General features: G+C 45.2%; 1 pseudogene; it reads left to right on the top strand.

Moving 5' to 3' along the window:
* The first annotated feature begins 5,510 nt into the window (after nucleotides 1-5,510).
* LOC147736879 (uncharacterized) lies at nucleotides 5,511-6,478 on the top strand (annotated as a pseudogene).
* Nucleotides 6,479-9,125: the final 2,647 nt, after the last annotated feature.

Here is a 9,125-nt window from a genome sequence, read left to right as displayed (position 1 = left end):
GTTTTGAGAAGCTTCCGGAACCGTAAATAGCATGGTTCAGCCCGCAGCTTCCGGGGAAGAGCATTCCACAGAGTTGCTGCATTCACAGAGAATCGGCGACCTCCAGTACGCGCTTTCTTTACTCTCGGAATTCTGGCCAGGCATTTGTGATCAGATCGAAGAGGCCTGTTGGCCTTATATGGCAAGACTTAACTCTTCAAAATAGAAGGTCCCTTACCTTGTAGAGATTTGTGAGCGATACACAAGGATTTGAACTTTATCCTTTCGCGAATAGGTAGCCAGTGCAGCAATCTGAGTGCCGGTTTAGCTGACACCCTGGCCGTGGTGCCCGTGAGCAACCTAGCAGCAGCGTTCTGGATCTGTTGCAGTTTATTAATTGTGGCTTCACGACAGGTATGTGTCACCCTTGGGGAGAGGGGTAGGTGTGCTCCCCATGAAGTCCTGATTCTGCAGCCATCTGACCAAAGGGTAGCGTCTCTGGGTTGGGGAGCCAGGAGCAGGTGTTTTCCGAACTGGACGGCAGGGCAACTGTAATCAGTGTCCTGACCGGTTTGCCTTCTAGGGGTACCACTCCAGAGGGGTCGTGCATGCCTAGCCGGGATCTTTAGGGTCCCTGGCTGAGTGTGGTAGTACTACCCTGAGAGCAGGTGGGGCCCATCTTAAGGGGAGGGACCCTGATCTTTAGAAGGGAGGGTATAGGGCTCTGGAAGGGGGTGCAGAGGGAGCGAGTCCTCACCTCTGACCCCGGTGCAGCTGGTAAATGTGGATCCATGGTGGTAGACCAGTTGATGGAGAGAGGTCCTGAACTGGTGGGAGAGTTGTGTTCTGGTGGGTGCTTCTCCTAGGAGAGTGCTGAACCCCTGAAGTAGAGGTAGGGTTAGGAGAGGCTTCACCCATGACCTCTGGTTAACCTGAGGGTGCAGACCCTAGGTTGAAGGATCGGTGGTAGTTTGGAACTACACAGAGTGCGAGTGGATAACGTGCCAGGGGTTAAGGACCAATGACATCTGGACGGCCTGGTCCCGACCGTGGACAACTAGGGAGTACCAGTGGGGTAGCCTAGTTGGGCCTGAGAGGTTTTTTTTCAGAGGGAACCACGTGGGTTCAGAGTGGCGTAGAACCGGAGGGTGTCCCTGCAGTGCGGGCCCACGTCCGTGTTCTATCGCCCGAAGCAGGGAAGCCCATCAACATAGTGATTGGTCTCCCCTGCATTTTGGCTGGTAGGGGTTTGTGTTGGAGTTGGCTCTTTTTGCAGGTTCACCCCTAAACATTTAGCATTTCTCCCAGCCCTTTTCTCTGTGTAGTGTTAGTGGTTTAAGGCCGCTGGGCACTTTAGCCCTGTGGTCCAGTGTAAAGTGTGGGCACTCTCTGTTACATTTAGTGGGAGTGAGAGTGGCCTGCCCTCCCCTAGGAATGCCTGGGGGATTCCCTGCGCAGTGTGTGTCAGTGGTAAATCCTGTTATGAGAGGAGCAGTATGGTCAAGTCTGGTATGTATGAAATTTTGAGAATAAATGCTGCACAATGGTGTGCACTGATTTATTATGACAATGTGAAAAATGCCACTTTTAGAAGTTGCCATTTCTGTGTGCTAAGTGTCCGCCTGCCTGATGTGAATTGCATGTCTGGTTTTGGAGGGACAGGGCAGGCTGAGCCAGACGTGGGTTGAATAGAGAGCTCTGCAGTTGGAGTATGGGGAGTGGTGACCCTTTGATCTGAGCAGGGCTGTGCCTGGCTAGGTGAATGATGGATCCACCTTCCACTGTGCGGCTGATGGCAGACCCCCTCTTCCTCAAAGGCAGGATGCAGCCTTGTAAACAAAGTTCTCCAGGACCACACCAAACTGGTTCTGGCTTGGTTCAGTGACTTGTGACTTTTTAGAACAAAGTCTTTTGGTGGTATAAGTAAAGGGGCTGTGACCCCATGAAATTGTTCAGTTCTATGGTGCTCTTCTAGGATGATGTGCTGCTCCTGGTCCTGCTGGGGCATGCTGCTGCTGGGTCCCATGAACTGCCATGAGGGCTTGCCTCCCTGGCCCCTGCATTGCCCCCTTGATTGCTGAGGGCTATTTGTTTTGGAGCTATGGCTCCCTGCAGCCTGTGAGCGATATATTTTAATTCTTTCCTGGAGGAAGAACGTGTTACTTCTGGATGCCAAGACAAACCTCTGTCCGTGTAACTAGAGGGAAAGGACTTTGAAACTTTCATCCATCTTGCTGAAGCAATTACCCAGGGGCCTGATTTGAGCTTGCCTCATCCTGAAGTCTCAGGGAGATTAGACTTCACCCATCTGCCGTCCGGATTCCTATTTGAGGGGAATTCTCCTCGCAGGTGAGGCCTCTGTTGAGAATTCCAAAGCCTCTGGCTCAACTGCGGGGAACGCGGGCTGAAAGTCATCATTATCACTATTGTGGGCTGCCACAGCTGAGGAGCTGTTGCCGCTGGGAGCCCGCATTTGCCTGTGTTACCAAAGTCTTTGTTATCGCTTTTGTGGGCCGCTGCAGCTGAAGAGCTGAGTGCCCGCATTTGCCGTCCTGCCGTCCTACGAGAATCATCGCTATCGCTATTGTGGGCCACTGAAGCTGAGGAGCTGTGGCTGATGAGTGCCCGCATTTGCCGTCCTATGAGAATCATCGCTATTGCTATTGTGGGCCGTTACAGCTGAGGAGCTGTGCCGCTGAGTGCCCGCATTTGCCGTCTTACGAGTCATCGCTACAGCTATTGTGGGCCGCTGCAGCTGAGGAGCTGTGCCGCGGAGTGCCCGCCTTTGACATACTACAAAAATCATCGCTAACAATGTTGTGGCCGGCTGCAGCTGAGGAGATGTGCCTCTGAGTGCCCACCTTTAAGCCCCGTACTTTCAAAGCTGTGCATCACTTAGTGCCAGCTGCAACGTTTAGGTCTGCGCAATTGCGCACATGGATTCTGCTGCATTGGCAGCCGCCCTGACACTTTGGACATAGGGCATTTTGAACCCCTTTTAGAAGGCCGGTTGGCCAGAGGAACTGTTAGGTTTGTAGGGCGCCAGGCCCTAATGTGATGCATGTGGTGCTTGGAAATGTGATTTATGTAGTATGATTTACGCACCCTGTTTTATGCCTCTGAATGTGGTCTATGATTATGAGGTTTTGCATACTGTATTTATGTTCGAGTTATCCTCTACTGTGGTTTATGGTAGTGAGATTATTTCCTAAGGTGAGTTATGCTTAGAAGGTTATGGTCTAAAATGTTTAGGCTTATGAGGTTGGTGCAGGATATATTTCATGCCTAATGTGATACATTGGATAATATGATTTTTGTTGCCGGATGATGCTGAGTCCACTGTTTGCCAGTAATTGCTGGTAGTGTTCTATGCTTAATATATGTTCTCCGTTTACTATCTATACTAAGTGATGGTTCTGACAGTGGTCCAGGTGGCCCTGTCATGTGTATATAATCTCCTGTAAATATTGCCCAGTGCCAGTTGGCACAGTGTATATTGTGTGATTACTATTCTAATGTGTTTTATGATAATACAATGGCTATTTTTGATATAACCTTGTGTGGAGTTCCTTTTGTGGTGTGCCTAATATGTTGTTGCTGTGTGGGTTGCGCAAATGCTTTACACATGGCTTCCGGGATAAGCCTGACTGCTCGTGCCAAGCTACCAAGGGGGTGAGCAGGGGCTATCTTTGGCGTGTAACTCCCTTGTTCTGACTCTGGATGGATACAGCTCAAGTCCTAGCGAACCAGAAATCCCGTTTCTAACAAGTCTCATCTAAGGGCTCAATTGACATCCACCAGCTGGTTAGAGTCACGTGTTGGGAGCCTTCACTAAATATTCAGTGATGACAAAATAGTCGTATGTCTTCCTGGAGCAGCACGCGACCGTCTGACAGCTTCTTAGATGAGTTAAAGCAAACGTAAGACCTTAAGTCAGATACCATGGTAAGGTAGAAAAAGACAAAAAGCGCACACTTCTTTGCAGCAGGGATATCGAAGGTATATTACTGGCTGTGATGAAATCTCTATTATAAATGCTGCAATCTTCCAACAAATGCTTGAACCATCCCTAGGAATGTGGCAAAGATAACTTAACAAACAGAAAAGTAAAGGCAGGAGTTGGAACTTCAGCTGCTCCAGTGTGAACAGGAAAGTATTGTCAAGAAGAGTGTGAATGGAGCTGCATTTGTTATATACTTCCTGAAGTGTCACCTTTATTACATACATCTTGAAGAGTTTCCTTTGTCATATACTGCCTGAAGATTTACAGTTGTTATACACTTTGTAAAACCCACGTGACAGCAGCATATCCTGATCATCTCTTTTTCCACAATGTCTTCCTGTTTAAATCTTGACTATGTGCGACTCCCTAAAGCTATACCTCTAGCGAATGCGTGCTCCGTGAGTGCTCTTTCTTTACTAAGTTATCACCTCCTTTTCTGAATTAAGATGTGGCATGTTCACTAGAACATTTAGTTAAATATCTGTGTATTGTGAAACATCTCTTGGTTACTTTAAAAAATGGTAAAGAAGAGCTGGCTTTTACAAATAGTTAAATATTGTATATTTACATTCTCTTACATTTCGATTTAGTGATTTTAAATCTCTTTACATCCAACAGGAAACCAGCCTTGAATGGACAAATGATTGTGAATAATGACTTTAAACGTGTAAATCTGCAAAAATTCATCAGAAAAAATTAGCTCCAATATTCAGGTAAAGAGCTGCACAGTCAGAGACTGAGGAACCTGAACATAAACTGATAGATCCTGGAAGAAGCAGTCCAGAGCAATTCAGTGGATATAAGAGTCTGAGCTCTGCATCTCCATGCCACAAGATGAAGAAATGACCTCTAGAAAATTAACGCAACAACAATAACAACTAACCACTGCCTGTGTTATCAAGACTCCAAGATTTGATTATTGGATCGGTGTGAGGTGTATACAGCATTGTAAAGATGGCAGACCACCATTCAGTGCGCTAGGTATATTGTAAACTATTTATGGCTAGACCACAGGAGTGAGAGAAAAGCACAATGGAGTAGAGCCAGACAACTGAAGGGTAAAGGAAAGAGAGGGTCTCTGATCTACAAGTCTGTCCCAATTTGCATCGAACTTAAGGAAGACTAATCTTCACTCGTAAACATGCAAAACCTTTATACAATCTAAAGACATAACCACAAACAAAGAAGCTTTACTTGCCACAATTATATCATATGTAGTGGGTGAGTCTTGCATTTCATTGTGAAATCTGAAATCAACCATCCAAAATGCCACACACATGCAGGGAATGTGACAATAACACAAGTGCTTCATCAACCGTGTAAGCTCCTCAGGAAACACAGTCATGGGATGCAGACAAATATAAACCTGACCCAGAGACACTAACCAAGAAGGAAAAATCATACATATGCAGCAAGAGCTTTAGTTTATCATCACTACTAAAGAGCCATCAACAAACACACACAGGAAAAGCAACGTGCAATTGCAATAAATGTGTGAAGAACTTTAGTCAGTTAGCACTCCTAAAAGATCATCAGCGGACACACATGGCGGAAAAACCATACCATTGCAATGAATGTGTGAAGGCATTCAGTCAGTTATCAAATCTACAAACACATCAGCGAACACACACAGGGGAAAAACCATACCATTGCAGTGAATGTGTGAAGAAATTCAGTCAGTTATCAAATCTACAAACACATCAGCGAACACACACAGGGGAAAAACCATACCATTGCAATGAATGTGTGAAGAGCTTCAGTCGATTATCACACCTACAAATACATCACCGAACACACACCGGGGAAAAACCATACCATTGCAATGAATGTGGAAGTAGTTTTAGTCAATCCTCAACTCTCAAGATTCATCAGCGAACGCACACAGGAGAAAAACCATTCCAGTGCAGTGAATGTGTGAAGCGATTTAGTCAGTTATCACAACTCCAAACACATCAGCGAACACACACTGTGGAAAAACCATACCATTGCACTGAATGTGTGAAGAGCTTCAGTCTATTATTTCAACTCCAAATTCATCAACGAACACACACTGGGGAAAAACCATACCATTGCAATAAATGTGTGAAGAGATTCAGTATGTTATCAAATCTTCGAAAACATCAGCAAATACACACAAGAGAAAAACTATACCATTGCCATGAAAGTGTGAAGAGCTTTAGCCAGTTATCACAGCTACAAATACATCACCGAACACCCACCGGGGAAAAACCATACCATTGCAATGAATGTGGAAGTAGTTTTAGTCAATCCTCAACTCTCAAGATTCATCAGCGAACACACACAGGAGAAAAACCATACCATTGCAATGAATGTGTCAAGAGATTCAGTCAATTATCACACCTCAAAATACATCAGCGAGCACATACTGGGGAACAACCATACCATTGCAATGAATGTGTGAAGAGCTTCAGTCGTTTATCACAACTCCAAATACATCAGCTAACACACACTACTACTTTATTGTGCATGATTAATTAAAACCTTTACAATGTAAATCAAAGAGGATTCATAAAACATACGTCAAATTTAAGCGTGTTAAAACAAAGGTTCCGTCCTTGAGACAAAACACAAGAATCCATGGTGGGATAGCAGCAGCAAAATTAAAAGAAGCTTAACATCATGTTAGACAGCCTATGTATCCTAAAATCAAAACAAAACAACAACAAAAAAAAAAGAAAAAGATTAAGAATTAGATTCTTCCTCACTGTCTGGCATGGGAAGATAAAAAGATGCCAAGGTGCAAAAAAGAATAATTAATTTATGATAACAGATCGGGGGAACCCTATTACCTAATCAGTTCTAGACAGTGTAAGGGAGGGCCAAAGGAGTCACTCTAGGGGATAGTCTTCTGAGGTACCATTAAGCTCGTCCTTAGGGCCCTTTACGGTGCTACTTGATTTGTTTGGATCCTTCAAAATTTTGAAGCGGGCCTCAGCGATTTGAAGAAATGTTACCATTCGGGTACTCAATTGGATGTCATCTCCTTTGAAGCAGGCTAGCACCGCTTGCCTGCAGGTCCGTATATTATATATTACGGATGTTGAAAAGTGGTCGCAGGAGAACGCGACGATCTTGGGTGAGCTTGGTGCAGGTAGTAATCAAATGGATTATGTTTTCCTTACCAGTCCCGCAAAGTCGGCATGTTGTAGGTAGGTGTGGCCGTAACCATGGAGGTAGGTGAGCCGCTGACGGCAGTAGACCTAGGTGAAATTTCAAGAATTTCTCTTTAGTTTTATTAGTAAAGCCTTTCTGCAGATAGTTTTGAGGCAAGAGCATGGTGTATGATTGAACTGTAAGCCAGCCATGAGCCCGCTCTGTTAGGGCGGCTTTGTCCTGCAGCAATGATTCCTTCCGTACTATTTTGTTGACCACCTTTTTGAAGAGTGCTGTGGAACCTGAAAGTTCCCAGAGTTGCTTTAAGACAAGGTCCTCAATGGCTGCTTCCAAGTACAGCCTTGCCGGGCAAGTTTCTTTGTTTTGAAGTTCCTTCCACAGGAGAGCATTCAAGGCCTTCGCGTCCCCCCTGCTTACTTTATGCCAGGTTTTTATGTAGGCTCCCTTGCGCACCAGCTCTTCTTTTCGTAACCCAAACTTTAGTCTCATTTGGGCTGGTGATGCATACCTTGGAAGGCCGAAGATCATGCGAAGTGCTTTTGCCACTGTTCTGTCTAGTAAGAGAGCATCCCTCCCCCTCATAGCTTCACTACCATAAGTGATTGCCGGGACTAATTCTGCCTGGATTACCTTTATCAGAGGAAGTAAGCTTGGCCCCGAAACTGTGTTTGTTAGATTTCTGAGTGCCGCTGCAGTGATTAATCCTCTCCTTTTTATGGCTTCACATTGCGGTGTGAAATTACCCTTGTGATCTATGATGACCCCCAGATATCGATATTCCCAGACATTTTCTAGCTTACTGGAAGACAAGAGCCATTTTCGTGTTGTTTTGTGTTTTGAAAGGTTAATACACATAACATTTGATTTATCACGATTGATGGTGAGCCAGTTAGCAGCGGAATAACTTGAGGTGATGTCCAACAGCCGCTGAAGACCAACCGGGGTTCGACTGATGAGTAACAGGTCGTCTGCGTAGAATAAATTTGAGATCTGTGAGCCCCCTAGCTTTGGAGCGTGCGAGTTGCATTCATTTAGTAGTATAGATAGTTCTCCCATAAAAAGATTAAAAAGTATCGGGCAAGTACACAGCCCTGTTTTACCCCTGTATGTGTTGGAATCTTTTTTGTTAGAAAGTCACCTGTGCCGAGCCTAACTTGCACCCATGTCTCGCTGTGTAGGAGAATTAATGGGTTTAACAGCAGCGGGGGAATGTTCAACTTGTGTAGCTTTTCCCACAAAAGGTTTCTGTCCACATGATTGAAAGCCGAGCTATAATCAATATAGCACAGGTAGAGTGAATGGTTCGCTTCTTGGGCTGCATCAATAAATAAAGAAAGAGCTAAGATATTAGAGGTAGTTCCCATACCTTTGCAAAAATCTATTTGGTTGTATGGGATTTCTGAAACTTCGGTTTCCCAGGATGACAGTTCCTCTAGAAGCAGACCCACGAAGTATTTAGCTTCGTTATCGAGCAGAGACACTAGCCGATAATTTTTTCGGTCGCTTTTGTCTCCCTTTTTGAAGATGGGGGGAAATGATGGCTCCCCTCCATGAAGTCGGGATTGATGATTTCTGCAAAATCTTGACGAACATTGGTCTGAGGGCAGCTGCCCAAAAATCGGGATCTTGTTTGAACAATATGTGGGGGATCCCGTTTGGTCCCGGGGCCCCCCTCACGCCTTCACTTGGATATTCGGTTACAGATCGATGCACACTTAATTTCAATTGTCTGGTCTTGCTGCTGGGGCTCGTAAAGGTCACAGCTGAGTGTTAAACGTTCCTCAGTGTATTTTGTGAATTTGGGCATTCCTTGGGTGTTAATATCAGTACCCTTGAAGTGAGTGCTAAGAAAGGTTATCCAATCTTCTTCAGGGACAAAGGAATTAATGCCTTGACTCCTCCCCGTAGACAAATTGTTGGTTTTTCTCCAAAATTGAGCGCTGTTGCTTGATTTGGCGTCATGTAGTAGTTTGGCCCACAGGGACTCTTCGGATTCTCGCTTAAGCCA

Source organism: Lissotriton vulgaris, chromosome 1_2 (genome assembly GCF_964263255.1).
Source record: "Lissotriton vulgaris chromosome 1_2, aLisVul1.2, whole genome shotgun sequence".
NCBI classification, from domain to species: domain Eukaryota; kingdom Metazoa; phylum Chordata; class Amphibia; order Caudata; family Salamandridae; genus Lissotriton; species Lissotriton vulgaris.
This window is presented reverse-complemented; position numbering and strand designations above follow the sequence as displayed.